This window comes from Malus sylvestris, chromosome 5 (genome assembly GCF_916048215.2).
Source record: "Malus sylvestris chromosome 5, drMalSylv7.2, whole genome shotgun sequence".
NCBI classification, from domain to species: domain Eukaryota; kingdom Viridiplantae; phylum Streptophyta; class Magnoliopsida; order Rosales; family Rosaceae; genus Malus; species Malus sylvestris.
Genome location: NC_062264.1, coordinates 1,595,304 through 1,613,613, shown reverse-complemented (window position 1 = coordinate 1,613,613; position 18,310 = coordinate 1,595,304).

Below are 18,310 nucleotides of genomic sequence, written 5' to 3'. Positions count from 1 at the left end.
ACACAAGATGTACGTGGTTCACCCAGATTGGCTACATCCACGGAGTAGAGGAGTTCTCATTAATTGTGAAGGGTTTACACAAGTACATAGGTTCAAGCTCTCCTTTAGTGAGTACAAGTGAATAATTAGTACAAATAACATTCGGAAATATTGTGAGAGAATGATCTCTATTTATAGAAGAGAGTTTCTAATTTCATTTTGACATTGACACGTGTCGTGTTGTGATTGGCTTCTGATGTTGACACGTGTCGTGCTATGATTGGCTTCTGATGTCGACACGTGTTGCGCTGTGATTGGCCTCCTGGTTGGAGGGAAACTCTTATGGGTTCTTGACGGTATAACGTTGACCGGTGCTCAATAGTTTCGGGATTGGTCAAGTATGATACAGACAGTGCTCCCCTAAGTTCCCGAGTGAGTGAAGCTCCTCGGTTGGTGACTTGCAAGATCCAAGCCATTAAGTAATCACGAAACTTCTAAGTATCGAAGTGTGGTATCATTTTCACTTGCCTTATCTGTCTCATACGTAGATGTGGCATCTTCTTTGGAAGTACTTTTCCTCCATCCAGGGGTGGTATCTTTAACCGATGAAGATGCATAAGGTAATGTATCAATTTCACTTGAAGCTTACTTGTAGTTTTGGGCTTGGTCCAGTGCAATACAAAACCCTATAGTAGGAGTCCCCCAAGTCGCCGAGCTAGGAGATTTGCCGAAAGAGGTAACAGACAAGGTAAGCAATCAGACTTCCAAGCAAGCAACCTGGATCAGAGGTTCGACTTCCGCTTCCGGTTGATTGTTCTCCTTCTCTTTGTGTCGTAAACAGCAACAATGATAAGGAGAAGCAAATGGAGAAGAGATGATATGAGATACTTTTACTTTGGAAGAAGTAACTTTCAACAGGCTTATTCTTGAACTGGGCTAGAGGGTTTTCTGGTTTCCTGCAGAGTATAAGGCCAACTCAAGAATTTGAGAGTCAAAACAAGTCCATCAAATCAAGAGTGCGTTCGACCTTGATGATATGGGATACTTTTGCTGTTGACGAAGTAATAGATGAATTGGCACGTGTTCTGTTGCGCTTGTCTCCACATGCTTCCTTGTATCATTCTCACTTGCCCGATCTGTTCCTCAGGAAGATGTGGTATCTTTTCTGGAAGCATAAGACGTTGAAGATAAGTACTCGAGAGCAATGTCAGGTAAGTAATCAAGCAAGGGGTTCCAGACAGTTAGTTCCTGACTGGAAGCTTGATTCCAAGTGCTGACTGATTGCTCTCTTTCTCTTTATCTTGCAGGTAAGAACAAGGGCAAAGGAAAAGACAGGGAAAAAGCATGATATAGGATACTCTTGCTTTTGACCCTGATGATATGAGATACTCTTGCTCTGGTGTGGCTGGTTTGCATAGGTATTATTGGGGGGGGGGGAAGAAAGCTAAGTATTTCGAGAAGCTTCGTTGAGAGTGCCCTTTCAGATATGAGGAAGGGTTAAGCATTTTTGTAGGTCTGCCTGTCCATGGAGGATGGAGGTCGACATACATAGGAGTCTCCCTAACAACAAGTAGTAATGCTATTCCTTTACCCTTCTTCGTCGTGACAATGTAGTGGGAGCTGCAAGCTTCATATGTTTTAACTTTGTCAGAGCACTTTGAAAAAGTGGTATATGGTATCTGGAAAGCTGATGTTGCGTGTGAAGATTGCAGACAAGCTTTATCCAAGGAAATCTGGCTCTCGAAGTTCAGAGAGCGATGCCTCTTCGGTTTTCGAACAAGTACTCCTGTCGGGGATCTGGCTCTCGAGATTCGAAGAATGGTGCCTCTTCGATTTTTGAGAAACCAATCCTGTTAGGAGTCTGGCTCTTGAGAGTGGTGCCTCTTCGATTTTTGAGAAAGCAATCCTGTTGAGAGTCTGGCTCTAAAGATATGGAAGGCGGTGCCTCTTCGATTTTTGAGCAAGTAATCATGTTGAGAGTTTGGCTCTCAAGATTCGGAGAGCGATGCCTCTTTGATTTTTTGAGCAAGCAATCTTGTTGGGAGTGTTTTCTCGAATGTGAGTAAAAGTTGGGCATTTTTGTCAGTCTACCTTGCCACGGAGCACGGAGGTTGACACACATAGGGACTTTTCAGTTATCAAAATAGTGGTTCTGTTCCTTTATCCTTGTGGGTAATAGTATGGTAGCTGGACCTTCAAAATTTATGTGTCTAAACTTTGTCAGAGATCTTTGGCAAAGTTATCTGTGGTACCCGAGGAACTGATGTTGCATGTGGAGAGTGGTGTCTCTTCAAAATCTGAAGTGTGGTGCCTATTCGATTTTTGAACCAACGGCCCTGTTACCCTTTCTTTTATAAAGGCACCAATTGTGTGCAAGAAGTAAATTCAGAGAGTTATTGCTTAGGAATTTTCTCCTTATTTTTGTACTTAAGAGATTTATTGCACCTCATTTCTCCTTCATCATTTATGAGAATGTCTAGCCCATCCGACCGTCGTTTTGACTTGAACTTTGGTGAAGAGGCAGCCATGCCTTCTCAAGACAACATATGGCGCCCATCCTTCTTATCCCCTACTGGTCCTCTTACCGTTGGGGACTCTGTGATGAAGAATGATATGATCGCAGCGGTGGTAGCCAGGAACCTTCTCACTCCCAAAGATAACAGACTACTTTCCAAACGGTCTGATGAGTTGGCTATTAAGAATTCTCTGGCTCTCAGTGTTCAGTGTGCAGGTTATGTGTCTAATATGGCCCAATGTCTATTTGCTCGAACCCGCCAAGTTGAATCATTGGCGGCTGAAGTGATAAGTCTCAAACAGAAGATCAGAGGGCTCAAGCATGAGAATAAACAGTTGCACATGTTCACACATGACTATGCTACAAACATGAAGAGGAAGCTCAACCAGTTGCAGGAATCTGATGGTTAGATTTTACTTGATCATCAGAGGTTTGTGGGTTTGTTCCAAAGGCATTTATTACCTTCGTCTTCTGGGGCTGTACCCGGTAATGAAGCTCCAAATGATCAACCTTCGGTGCCTTTTCCTTTTGGAGTTCTGCCTAGTACAAAGGCTCCGAATAATCACCATCTGGTGCATTCTCTTTCTGGGGTTCTGCCGACTGTTGAGACTTCTCCCGAGCAACCTTTGTGAAGGCTCCCTCTTGTTTGTTTATTTTGATTCATGTATATGTACATATTTGTAACTTATCGGAGATATCAATAAATAAGCTTTGCTTCATTTCAACGTATTGTGTTAAATACACCAAGGCCTTCTTCACTAAGTTCTTTGAATTTTTCCTTTTGTGAAAATTTGTATGTTGAAGCTTTGTGAGTGAAGCATGTAGGTTGAGGTAGTGCTCCCTTAATTTCCCGAGTGAGGAAAACTTCTTGGTTGGAGACTTGAAAAATCCAAGTCACTGAGTGGTCGTGAGACTTCCGAGTATCAAGGTACAGTAGCATATGGTAGGAGTCCCCCAAGTCTTCGGTCAAGACAGTTGACGAAGTAGGTGTCTTGCTAGTAGGCAAGTTTTCAAAGAAACAAAACTTCACCATTTTCCTTTCTAAGTGGTAGCCCAAAACTCCTCCTTCATATATATTTGTTATGAAATTTGTTAGGCCCAAAGAAGAGGAGGCCTAGGCATTTTTTTTTTATTGAAATTTGAATTTTCGAATTTTCAAATTTTCGAATTTTTGAATTTTCGAATTTCTGAAGAAAAAAAAATATATATATATATATATATATATATATATATATATATATATTTTAAGCTTTATAGGTGAAGCTTTGTAGGTGAAGCTTTGAGGTTGAAGCTTTGTTGGGTACCATGAATTGATTTTGCTTCACACTATCTTAATCAAGATAGTGTGAAGTTTTTGTAGGTGACGCTTTTGTGTTGAAGCTTTGTAGGTGAAGCTTTTGTGGTGGGGGAAGCTTTTGTGGATGAAGCTTTTGTAGGTGAAGCTTTTGTGGTGGGTGAAGCTTTTGTGGGTGAAGCTTTTGTTGGTGAAGCTTTTATGGGTGAAGCTTTTGTAGGTGAAGCTATTGTGGGTGAAGCTTTTGTAGGTGAAGCTATTGTGGGTGAAGCTTTTATGGGTGAAGCTTTTGTAGGTGAAGCTATTGTGGGTGAAGCTATTGTGAGTGAAGCTTTTGTAGGTGAAGCTTTTGTGGTGGGTGAAGCTTTTGTGGGTGAAGCTTTTGTTGGTGAAGTTTTTGTAGGTGAAGCTTTGGAGTTGAAGCTTTTGTTGGGTACCATGAATTGATTTTGCTGCACACTATCTTGATCAAGATAGTGTGAAGCTTTTGAGAATTTGTAGTTGTCTTCCATTGATGAAGCTTTTGTGGTGAAGCTTTGTTGAATTTCCCAATTTCCTTTTTTTTGGGAAAATTAGAAATTTGAAAATGTGGGAGAGACAACATATACAAATTTTGCTTCGACACTATTGAGCAAGAGATTGTGATGCAAGCCACACCTTGTAGTAGTAGAAGGTTTGGATAAACCATATAAATTGAATTTGATTCAAACAGTCTTGATCAAGAGTGTGTGAAGCTTTCTACGAGTTGTAATTGCCCTTCATTGATGAAGCTTTTGTTGGAACCTAAATTGGTTTTGCTTCACACTGTCTTGATCAAGAGTGTGTGAAGCTTTTGAGAATTGTGGTTGAACTCCTTTGATGAGGCTTTTGTTGGCACCATAAATTGGTTTTGCTTCACACTGTCTTGATCAAGAGTGTGTGAAGCTTTTGAGAATTGTGGTTGCCCTCCTTTGATGAAGCTCTTGTTGGCACCATAAATTGGTTTTGCTTCACACTGTCTTGATCAAGAGTGTACGAAACTTTTGAGAATTGTGGTTGCCCTCCATTGATGAAGCTTTTGTTGGCACCATAAATTGGTTTTGCTTCACACTGTCTTGATCAAGAGTGTGTGAAGCTTTTGAGAATTGTGGTTGCCCTCTATTGACAAAGCTCTTGTTGGCACCATAAATTGGTTTTGCTTCACATTGTCTTGATCAAGAATGTGTGAAGCTTTTGAGAATTGTGGTTACCTTCCATTGATGAAGCTCTTGTTGGCATCATAAATTGGTTTTACTTCACACTGTCTTGATCAAGAGTGTGTGAAGCTTTTGAGAATTGTGGTTGCTCTCCATTGATGAAGCTCTTGTTGGCACCATAAATTGGTTTTGCTTCACACTGTCTTGATCAAGAGTGTGTGAAGCTTTCTACGAATTGTAGTGTTTGCATTGTTATAGAGGGGAAATGTCTGAAGCAGATGCAAGAGGGCTGAATAGCTTGATCTTCGTATGCCATGCACTGAAGTTGCTGTTGGCTTGCAATAAGACTTTGTTGGTGACTATAACTCTTATTGGGCATAAGTGCTCCCCTAGTTGAGTTGTCAAGCTTGAGGGTTTTTGATTATTTGTGAATGCTAGGAGTTCACATGTACAAGTTGTAACACTCGTCTTCTGGTAGGTGGAATGAATGGTGAGTTACTTTCATCACTTGGTTGGTGGTACGAAGGTGAGTTCGTTCATCACCTTTCATTACATTTCATCACCTGGTTGGTGGCACGAGGATGAGTTCATTCTTCACCTGGTTGGTGGCATGAATGGCAAGTTGCCAAATGATATTAGAGTACGGGTTATACATTTCATCACCTAGTTGGTGGCATGAAGGAGAGTACGGGTTGTACATTTCAGTACCTGGTTGGTGGCATGAAGATGAGTTCCTTCTTCACCTGGTTGGTGGCATGAAGGAGAGTATGGGTTGTACATTTCATCACCTGGTTGGTGGCATGAATGGCAAGTTGCCAAATGATATTAGAGTACAGGTTATACATTTCATCACTTGGTTGGTGGCATGAAGGAGAGTACGGGTTGTACATTTCATCACCTGGTTGGTGGCATGAAGATGAGTTCCTTCTTCACCTGGTTGGTGGCATGAATGGCAAGTTGCCAAATGATTTTAGAGTACGGGTTGTACATTTCACCACCTGGTTGGTGGCATGAAGGAGAGTACGGGTTGTACATTTCATCACCTAGTTGGTGGCATGAAGATAAGTTCCTTCTTTCATTTCATCACCTGGTTGGTGAGAATAAGGGCAAGGTGTCTAGGCACATTGTAGCAAGTGTCAAACGACACAAAGTATGTTGAACCCTTTCGAAGCACAGTTGGCTTATGTATGGATTGTTGAAATGTATGAATGTGTTGAAATGTATGATGTTTATGTATGAATATGTTGGAATGTATGATGTTTATGTTGATTGATATGAGTGATGCTTATGGATGTTTTGCTATGCATGAAGGGATCCATGCTTTTGATATGTGAACCATGTTGGTTGTAACACTTAGTATCACATACTTTGTGTCAAAGTACGCATGTTGAAGCTCTGAGTTTGAGTATAAGGGTAGGTCAGCGTAGACCAAATGTTCCAGTGCTAGGAACGCAAAAGACTCAGAAGAAGTTGTCTGAATTCCCTTTTCTTTAAATATTTGCCGAATGGCTTGTGTGACAAAAGATCTCAAGCGGTTGAGAGTTAAAACATTTGTAATGTGTATGCCTTCTTATAATAGCATTTCCTTCAATACCTAGTCCTCCACTTTGAAAGAGTGAGGCTTGGCCCCATAGTCATAATAGTTGACGGTACGTTCACCCCTGGTTGTCTTGATACGAACTTTTATCCCTCTTGTTGTAATGGGCTTGCTGAAAGTAAAAATCATTCCTTTTACCAAGAGACAGATATGTTTGGTGACTTAGCGAGTAGCTAAATGAGGCAGAAGATGATGCAATGGGTGTCTGAATAGCCAAGATCTCCTCACTTGGTAGAACTTGACTTCCACTTCCCACTTGTTGATAGGGGTTAACCATATGGGGGTTCCCTTAGTATGTCCTTGCTTCGACGGAGGCGTGGTTGTAAGCATGTGCCATCACCTCAAAGTAAGTCTTCCAAGTGTTGGCATTGATCATGTACTTGAAGAAACAATCACGTAGGCATGTCGTGAAGGCCTTGAGGGCGGTCTTGTCATCTGCCTCAGCGCAGCGAGAATACTTATGGCTGAAGCGACCAGCATACTTTCGTAGTAACTCGTCCGGCTTCTGGCGAATAGTGTACAAGTCATCTGCAGAATGCAAGTGATCGGTCTAGAAGATGTGTTGAGAGACAAACAGTTTCCTTAGTTCCTTAAATGAGTCTACTGTCTCAAGTGGAAGATGACAATACCATTTTAGAGCTCCGCCAGAGAGGATGGAGAGGAAGAGAAGACATCACTCTTCGTTGTTGTGCATCCGATATACCATGGTGGACTCAAAGAGGTTAAGGTGTTCAATTGGGTCATCCCTTCCAGTATAGAGTTATAAACCAAGCTTTTGTTTTATCTTCGCTTGAAGGGGTTGTCGATGATCCTTCTTATGAGAGGGCCAGGCCTGGGTTGGTTCCAGTCAGGTATCTCGGCCTGACGTTCGACCTCAACTTGTTTACTTCCTCAAGAAGCTGTAGGACAAGGAGGTCCTGAGTGGAGTCATGTGCCACTGGAATTTTCTTTCGTAAGTCTCCATCGCCTCTTGGAAGTAGGAAAGTTTGAGCAAGGGCGTGTGGTTTTTTCTTGGACTCGCCATACTGACTTCTAGGGCGAGTCTGTCGGAATACCTCAGAGTCCCATGTACCTTTATGTTCCTCTAGGACTTGTCGTTCCTTCCCTAGATTGGCAGCTGGCCTGGGTCGTGGGAAAGGACCGAGTCTTTCAGAAACCCTTGGGTCATTGATCTTCGAGCATATGTGGAGGGGATTCTCTCGACATTGCTTTAGGAAGTCTCAGCAGTCACGATAAACAGCTTTCGATCCTTTCAACCCTTCTGCAATGAGGTGTCTTCCTCCACTTCTTCTACTTCAGGTCGAAGCATCTAGGTTGAGAAAAGTCTCATGTTGATCAATGTTTTGATGATTACCTTGAATGTGATTTGGAACGCATAAGCAAAGTGAGTTGAAATTGTACCTTTGTAGATTCCTCTTTGCATAAGCAAAGGCTAATCACCCAAAGAGAGGGTCTTCATTCCTTGCATAATAAATCTATGGATTTGGATGGATGAATAGGTTTCTCCAAGTTCCCAAAATAGGGAACCTCTAAGTCTCTTCACCAATGAGAGATTGGAGAAGAAATGAGTGACCTTGGAGTAGTGGGATTGCAAGATGCACCCCCAAGGTGGCCGGCCTCTTTAGAGAGAAATGGAGAGACATGTTCTCTCCAATTTTCTCCAAAACAAACCCTAATGAATTTTAGGCTATAAAGTCATATTTATACCTTTATTCATTTGAGTGGCAAACTTGTAAATAAGTCCAAGTTCACTACCCTTAGCATCATGGCCGGCCCTAGGGTATTTTTGGGCTAATTAGGCCTTTGTGAATCATTATTCATTAAGTTGTCATACAACTTAAGTCAATGGGCTTGACGTTCGAAGCCCATTGGGCCTTAATGTCCAAAACTATCCCGAGGTCTTTAACGAACTTATTCGTTTGATTAATTAACATATTAATTAATCCTTGCCATAAATAAGTGATTAAACCATTTAATCATTCTTACTCATCTCCATTGTTTCTTCAATCTCCACCTTACACGGTGTGCGATCCATTAGGTTCCTTTTAGCGAGGCAGTGGGCGATTAAAACCATTTTATATCGATTGTGAATTGAAACTTACTTTCAATTCTCCCTTTAGTGATTACACACGTTTAGGGCTTCCACAAACCATGAGTGACACCTTGCAGCATATCATGGTTACCCAAGCTAATCAGAAGAGGTAGAGAAAACCTATTCAGTTTGGGATTACAAATGCAATACGGTCTTTCTCTAATACAATACTCTTGACCACATTGTTTGGTTTGATAGTTTATTTATTCATGTCTACTATCCAATGTGATTCGTGTGCTTATATGATTACCTTGAATGTGATTTGGAACGCATTCCTAAATCTCATTCATACTCTGGCCAGAGATTCTAAATCATATCATAGAGTATTCTCCCCCAACGGTTTGAAGGTTAGAGATCCCTTGTTGCGCATTCACTTGCCTCCATGGCTAAGTGGCTTAACCCCAACGATGCCGTGGACACTCCAATGGAATGACGTTTGACATAATCAAAGATCAAGGACTTAACCACAAGACAACTGTGATGCCTCAGGTCAAAGGACTACTTTGCATTATCCCAACCATGAGTTCTCATGTGACATGAGTATGAGAACTCTTCGTTGATCGCGTTCAGTGAACTCATTCTCTACTGAGCACCTACGTACTTGTCTTGATGTCACACACACCAATGACTCAAGACTAGTCACTCTCCCTAAGAGAAGACATAGCACGTACCGATCTTGACGGACTGTCAATGCCCAATTGGCAATCCTATGATCAGGAACATTTAGGATGTGTCAACGAAAGAATGGTCTCATGAATCTAACTTCATTAGATTGCATTCTCCCAATCACATATTCCTTGGACTTTATCGTTTAAGCATATAACATTTATATGAGATGGCTCAAACAATAATCTTTGCCCTTTATATTAAACTAGATTAGTTTAACATGTGAAATGTCCGTAAAGTATCATCACATGATTGGTTTTAGGGCACATTTCCAACAATCTCCCACTTGCACTAGAGCCAATCAGCTTGGTCATCAGTGATGATACCTCTTCTGTAGTCATTTCATAAATGGCTGAATAGTAGGCCTAGACAATGGTTATCTATATGTTATCCATAGAAGCAACCTTGAGAATAACGACGTCACCATTATACATGATTCTCAATCATGTGGTTCAGTCTCTCATATGAGTTCGGATCTTGATGAGACCTTGATTCCCTGGCTTGAGCTATCGCCCCATTAGTGTCAAACACTTTCTGGTTGGAACCGAATAGAGAGTTCATAAATGAACTTTCCCATCCAAACAACATTGTTGTAAATTTCTATATGGCAATATATTTTGCATTCATAATGGAACACACTAAAGTCATTACTTTAATGTTTCCATCCAAATATCTCTTTAGTCATAATAAAGAGATATTTGATTATCTCTTCATTCATAATGAAGAAATATCCAATGATGGATTAGATTCATAATCTAATACATTTACGCTTCCTTTACGTTACTCTAATTCTTCCTCATTCTTTGAGGAATTTATCCTTTAGTATTTCTTAAATACTTAAGGACTCACTTGACAGTTGCCATGGTTCTGATCCTGGGCTTGCACTGATATCGTCTTGTACCGTTCTAGGTACAACTCATATCAAAATTTTTCATACAATATGAAATACATAAATCACCTTTATGCGTATGCATAAAGGATTCTATTTACGCATTATTTCTTTGGGAGTCAAAAGGGCACGTTCCCTTTGAGAAGGGCAACTTGCTAGTCACACTAGAGTCATCCTTCTAATTGAAGTTTATCATCATATGAGAAACTTCCTAGCAACTTTTGTCTATTATTAGGGATTGATATAATCAAATTATATCTTGAAATCTATCAATATAGATTTCCATCCCATGTATATATACTATGTCTCCCATATACATTCTATCGTTATAGAATGCTTAAAGTCATAACTTTAACGAAGAAATATTCTTTTCATTTCCAAAATTAATATATCATATATATATTCATATATATCACATATATATTTATATATATATATACAAATTTAGGAATATGATTAACTCCCACTAATCTTTTGTAAACCTAGTAAACAAAAGATTCATTTACATCTTTATGAGAAATCAAACGATTTGACCTTTCTCTCATAAGACGCTTATAGCTCCCACTAGTTTGCTAAGATCCATGATGGATGGATCTCTACAACTTACATGTCTTGTGATTCATATTTTTAGACATATATTATCAAGACTATCTTAATAATGGTTTCGGAAACCTATATTATGTCCAAACATTGAATCACCATTTAGTTGTAGCTAGCAATCTTCGAATTAATTGAAACTAAGACTACGTCAAAAATGGTTCCTTCAAAGTCAACCATTCTCTTTGATTGTAGTCACCTTAAGCTACCAATTAGCTTATGAAGGTTTCATTATTTCGGGTTAAATGGTACTTTACCATTTCCTTGAGTATATATCATATATACACTCAATGTAGTCATAAGGATTTTCATTCTTATTTCTTTCGAATTAAGAGGTGCAACTCTATGACATAGTCATAAAGTTCAAACCATTCAACTGAGACGGTTTATAAATCCTTATCGACTACCTTGGAGCTTTTGGTATAGGAACTAGGTTGTTTATATTTGTTGATTACTTTCTTGTCTCTCAAAGAACCTATTCTTTGAGTTCTATTTCTCGTTTATTTGCTTTTAGGCAAATCACATTGTATGATTACAATGAACTACCCAACAAAACAACATTTGTTAATTGGTTTATAGAAGCGATATCCAAAAGTTAATTTAAGGATATCCCACAAGATTATTATCAAACAAATATTGCTTATAAGCTCACAACCCCAAATCTTAACATGCTTAAGATTTGTCTTTCTTTCCAATTACATCTTATGGAGTCATGAAAATCTTGGAAGATCTTCTAATTGACAATCATATTGTCTTAGAAGTATATATCCTATATATGGGTAATAGATAACAACCAACGAACTAAATCTTATTCGAGTTCGTTCTTCTCTTAATGGAGAAATTCATTATCTTATGATGCTATTTTCCTTGATATCTTTCAAGGAAACTCATCTAAAGTGTTACCTTTCCTTGGATCAAATCTAAGGAGGTAAATACTTTAGATGTCTTATTCATCAACTTACATTTCTTGAATTCTTTGAAACCTTTTGCAAAGTATTCGGACTTGTGTTTATTCAAAATAAACTATAGTCCAACCGAGAGTGATCTTCGGTGAATGTCATCCAACATGAGTAGTATTATGTTGTGAACAAGTGCCACTAACATCTAAATGAATTAACCTCAACAACTTTGTGATTCTTTCTTCTTTCCAAAAGAATAAAGATTCAAACATTTCGCCTCTATACAATTTTAACAAGAAGGTATTGGATCCGGATCTAACGATCCAAAGCATCCATCTATCACCAACTCGTAACTTATGTTTTAGAGGTATCACAACTTAGTTGGGATTAGTTACTGTTGGAAATGTGCCCTAAAGCCAATCATGTGATGATACTTTACGGATATTTCACATGTTAAACTAATCTAGTTTAACATATAAAGGGCATAAATTATTGTTTGAGCCGTCTCATATAAATGTTATATGCTTAAACGATAAAGTCCAAGGAATATGTGATTGGGAGAATGTAATCTAATGAAGTTAGATTCCTGAGACCATTCTTTCGTAGACACATCCTAAATGTTCCTGATCATAGGATTGCCAATTGGGCATTGGCAATCCGTTAAGATCGGTACGTACTATGTCTTCTCTCAGGGAGAGTGAACAGTCTCGATTCATTGGTGTGTGTGACATCAAGACAAGTACGGTAGGTGCTCAATAGAGAATGAGTTCACTGAACGCGATCAACGAAGAGTTCTCATATTCCATGTCACATGAGAACTCATGGTTGGGATAATGCAAAGTAGTCCTTTGACCTGAGGCATCATAGTTGTCTTGTGGTTAAGACCTTGATCTTTGATTATGTCAAAGTCATCCCACCAGGAGGGTGTCCACGGCATCGTTGGGGTCAAGCCGCTTAGCTATGGAGACAAGTGAATGCGCAACAAGGGATCTCTAACCTTCAAACCGTTTGAGGGAGAATACTCTCTGATATGATTTGAATCTCTGGCCAGAGTATGAATGAGATTTGGGAATGCGTTCCTAATCACATTCAAGGTAATCATATAAGCACAAGACACACATTGGATAGTAGACATGAGAAAATAAACTATCAAACCAAACAATGTGGTCAAGAGTATTAGATTAGAGAAGGACCGTATTGCATTTGTAATCCCAGACTGAATAGGTTCTCCACCTCTTCTGATTAGCTTGGGTAACCATGACATACGGCTAGGTGTCACTCATGGTTTGTGGAAGCCCTAAACGTGTGTAATCACTAAAGGGAGAATTGAAAATAGTTTCAATTCACAATCGATGTAAAATGGTTTTAATCGCCCACTGCCTCGCTAAAAGGAACCTAATGGATCGTACACCGTGTAAGGTAGAGATGGACGAAATAAATGAAATGAGTAAGATTAATTGAATGGTTTAATTATTTATGGCAAGGATTAATTAATATGTTAATTAATCAAACGAATAAGTTCGTTAAAGACCACGGGATAGTTTTGGACCTTAAGGCCCAATGGGCTTCGAACGTCAAGCCCATTAACTTAAGTTGTATGACAATTTAATGAATAAAGATTCATTAAAGCCCAAAAGCCCAAAAATCCCTAAATGGCCGGCCATAAGGAATGAATTAGGGTTTTGGTTATTTAGGTCACTTAAAGAAGTGACTATATAAATGACTTTATAACTAAATATTCATTAAGTGAAATAAGGGTTTATTTTTGGGGAAAATGGGTGAGAATTGTCTCTCCATTTTCTCTCTAAAGAGGCCAACACCTTGGAGGTGATTAGCTAGTCATCTAATCCTCCAAGGTCACTCATTCATCATCCAATCTCTCCTTGGTGTAGAGACTTAGAGGTTCTCAATTTTGGGAACTTGGAGAACCTATTCTTCCATCCAAATCCATGGATCTAAGAAGCAAGGAATGAAGGCCCTATCTCTTTGGGTGATTAGCCTTTGCTTATGCAAAGAGGAATCTACAAAGGTATTAATTTCAACTCACTTTGTTTTTGAGTTGATTATTGGTTCACCAATCTACTAGGCTTTGAATTTCATGGTCATGTTTTGTTTTTGAGTACATACAAGCATGATTCCGCCTTTTAATTGTTAATTGCATGCTATATGATGTTGCTCAAATGAACATGTTTTTCAAAATAATTCCTTCAAGTGGTATCAGAGCCTAGGTCTAGTAGTTGGTGAATCCTTTTGGGTTTTGTAGTTCATAGTATGTGATCTAAAAGTTGTAATTGTTACAAGCTTTATTCTTGCTTCTTTGAAAGTAAATTTTGTTGGAAAATTTGCTATCTCAAATGTTGTAGATGTTGTTCATATGAGCATGAATATTGGAGCTAAAATTTGGTGCCATGCTTTTGGGAAAATTCGGCCAAAATCAAAGGGTGAATTTTTGGGTTCTTGTTTGACTTGTTAAAAGTGTTTTAATGTGTTCTTTGGAACCCCTAAGTACCCTAGTTTGGTTAGATGTTATTTCCCTTAAGTAAGAATGGTTTTGGAATGTTTTTGGGTGGAAAAAGTTCATGGAAAAATTTGGGTTTTTCATGGATGTTCTTCATTGTTCTTGATGTTCTTGTCAAGAACAAAAAGGTTTGGTGTTTTGATTCAAAGTTTTGAATTATTTCATAAAGTATATGTGATATGTTTTTAAATGATTTATTATGTATTTAAAGTGTTAAATATTTGTATAAATGATGATTGAAATAATTGTGTTTGAATTATTTCAAAAACATATCTTATCTTACATACACTTGCATGTTTTTGACAAAACTCACAAATCAACACACACACCAACCTTATCCCTCCCTAAAACCAGCCACTCCCTCAAAGGGAGTACTTTTGGGGCTTTTATGCAATTACATAAAGTTTTGATACTTTTGTGTATTTGCACTTTGGCCCAAAAGTTTACGTTTTTACGTTTAGGTCCAAAAACGCTAAAGGACAAATTGTTTTGTTCCTTTAATGATGTTTTTGCATTATTAAAAGTTTGGGTTCTAGTTGTATTTACATGAAGTTGTGACTTTTGTGTATTATACAAAGTGACCCCAAAAGTTTTTGTATTTGCAATATGGCCCAAAAGTTGAGGTTAATTGCAAGATGGCCCAAATAGGATGAGAACAAAATTGTTTTGTCTCTTTAAATGAGAATTGGATTTTCATTTTGTTTAGCTCCATTTAAATCAATTTTATGGATACAAAAACCAAATGAAAATGTTGCATTCAATTAATTAGTTAAAGTGTTAATTAATTAAAGGGTGATTATGAACCTAAGCCTAATATAATTGAGCTATGTGAAAGGCGTTTCAAATTTGTTTGAACCATGGGAATGTGTAGATTAAATTTTGGTTGTAATTTGATTTGATCAAATGTTGTAAAAGGGCTTAAGCTCTTCTTTACTTTAAAGTAATTTGTTATATGCAAATGTTGTAATGAGCATAAGCTCACCTTTACTTTGAAGTACTTCTTTCTTGCTTTATATGATATGCATGAAAATGAAGTAGTTGGGTCCAACGCCCATAAGACAACACGCCTTAATGTGATTAAACGCGTAACTAAAATCAATCTTCATTCCTAGACTGAGGTTCAACACAAGGCTCGTGTTGAATCTAAACAAAGGTTCATAATCATCCTTAGGCCCTAAGGCAACTATGTAGTCCATCAAATGAATGCAAAGTTTATGTTAGTAGTATCATATACTCTTGCTTTAAAAATCGTTTTAAAAGCATAGTGGGAGTATTATGTACAACTAAAACAATGAGATGGACCAATAGTTGTTATAGGACCAAAATAGTTTTAATAGAGATTAAAATGTATGTTTATATGTGATGAGACCTAAAACCCTCAACCAAACCAATATTAAGTTGATAAGCGAGAGATGTTTAGAATATCTCTTCGTGGCCTTCCACCGTGGTGGGATCCAATCGTTTATGACTTGTACACCGGCTTCACCCTATCATGGGGGAGTACACAGTGCATGCTTATACTCAGGAGGAATCCATATACATATGATGAGGTGAGTGTAGGCAACGAGGATAGCTATATATCGTATCATCGTGAGGCTATTCTTGAACCCCTTCACACACTAAGCATGGTGGGAAGAACTTAACTAAGTGCAATGGAACCAATATCATATCATTGTGAGGTTACATTCTCTAGAGGCCAAATAAGATGGGTACTTGCATGAGTTGCAAATGAGTAAGCGTACTCTCTCATTATTATTGTTGCTAGCCATATATCGTATCATCGTGAGGTGGGCTTGGTAATAGTGAGCCTCCCATAACCTACTAGGAGTTTCATCCAAAACTCTCGAATTCCTATGAGGGATATGGAATTTGCCAAAAATAGTGGGTGGTGCTATTTTGATTTAAAGACCCGAATCAAATGGCTTAAAATCAATCAATTTATATTCGTTATGTATTTGTTTACCAATATATTTGCAAACGCTATCCAACACTTGACAAAACCGAATGTTTTAGTTTCCGGACTTAGGTACCACAATCCCAAAGAATGTCTTAAAAGGATTGCATATGTATCTAAGTAGTCTCATCCTCACAATCTTCCTATTGATAATGTATCATTAGAAGAATATGTTAGAAAAGGTCTATCATAAAGAGGACAACACTTTTAATGTCATAATTCTTCAATTACAATTTGTTGTATGAAGAAATAGGAGTTGCTTTGAACAACTCTTAGTCAATGCAAACACTTAGTGCTTGTTTCTTTGTTAAATGAACAAAGAACTTGAGAAGAAAGCACAAAGGCATGAACACTTAAATGTGCCATGATTCTTCATTTACAAATTGTTGTATGAAGAAATGAGAGTTGCCTTGTACAACTCTTGAAGGTTTGTAATTATGTTTAGAACATAATGGTTGGTTGACAAAAATAGTCCATTAACATGGACTTATGATGATTTTGAATCATTGAATGTTGAAGTGATAAACCACTTAAACGAGACGGAAACTAGGCAAGGACTTCACCTTTGTTTCCCTATCCTAATCGTTCACTAAGTTTATTGTAAACTATATAGTGAACAATAACCACATACTCTCCAAAATGTTTGATGTGTATAACACAATTGAAAAAGGTTTCAAGAGAGATAGTGGGAGTTTAGGGACCATGACTAATGTAGTCAAAGGTGAAAGTCAAATAAAGAAGATAAATAACTCCAAGGGAACAAACTTTCTTTATGAAAGGATGGATATTGGAAGGGGTATTTGCAAGAAATGTCTTGCAAGTGTCAAGGACACACCTTTCGAAGGTGTTGTAAATTGTTCTTGAATAGTTCAAAACAGTTGGTTCTTCTACTTGAATGCATGATTCTGTATTAGTGACTATGTTTTACAATCGTTGTAAAAGTGTGGCTAATAAGAAGTAGAAGATAAATGAGAGAAGAGAAAGTACTTCACATTCGAAACGTGAATCAAATGTAGATCTCTGCGAAAGCAGATGGTACTTACTTCCTCATATGAACTACCAAAGAAATTGGAAAAACATAGATTGTCTTTGTATTCCAATTTTAAGGAACTAAATTCAGTCACTATGTGAAATGGATAAATGTTTTGTTTGACAAAACAATGTTCTTTATTAATCAATGATTGGATTATGGTAATCTAATTAATTATCTCTATAGTAGAGATAATATGGTGGTGTTAACTGTTTAGAAAATAATGATGCTTAAAACCCAAAAGGTTGCAAGGTAGTGACTAATCCCAACTAAAGTTGTGATACCTCTAAAAACATAAGTTATGAGTTGGTGAAAGATGGATGCTTTGGATCGTTAGATCCGGATCCAATACCTTCTTGTTAAAATTGTATAGAGGCAAAATGTTTGAATCTTTATTCTTTTGGAAAGAAGAAAGAATCACAAAGTTGTTGAGATTAATTCACTTAAATGTTAGTGGCACTTGTCCACAAACATAATATTACTCATGTTGAATTACATTCACCGAAGATCACTCTCGGTTGGACTATAGTTTATTTTGAATAAACACAAGTCCGAATACTTTGCAAAATGTTTCAAAGAATTCAAGTAATGTAAGTTGATGAGTAAGACGTCTAAAGTATTTACCTCCTTAGATTTGATCCAAGGAAAGGTAACACTTTAGATGAGTTTCCTTGAAAGATATCAAGGAAAATAGCATCATAAGATAATGTATTTCTCCATTAGGAGAAGAACGAACTTGAATAAGATTTAGTTCGTTAGATGTTATCTATTACCCATATATAGGATATATACTTCTAAAAACAATATGATTGTCAATGAGAAGATCTTCCAATATTTTCATGACTCCATAAGATGTAGTTGGAAAAGAAAGACAAATCTTAAGCATGTTAAAGATTTGGGGTTGTGTGCTAACAAGCAATATTTGTTTGATAATAATCTTGTAGGATATCCTTAAAATAACTTTTGGATATCGCTTCTATAAACCAACTAACAAATGTTGTTTTGTTGGATAGTTCATTGTAATTCTACAATGTGATTTGCCTAAAAGCAAATGAACGAGAGATAGAACTCAAAGAATGGGTTCTTTGAGAGACAAGAAAGTAAT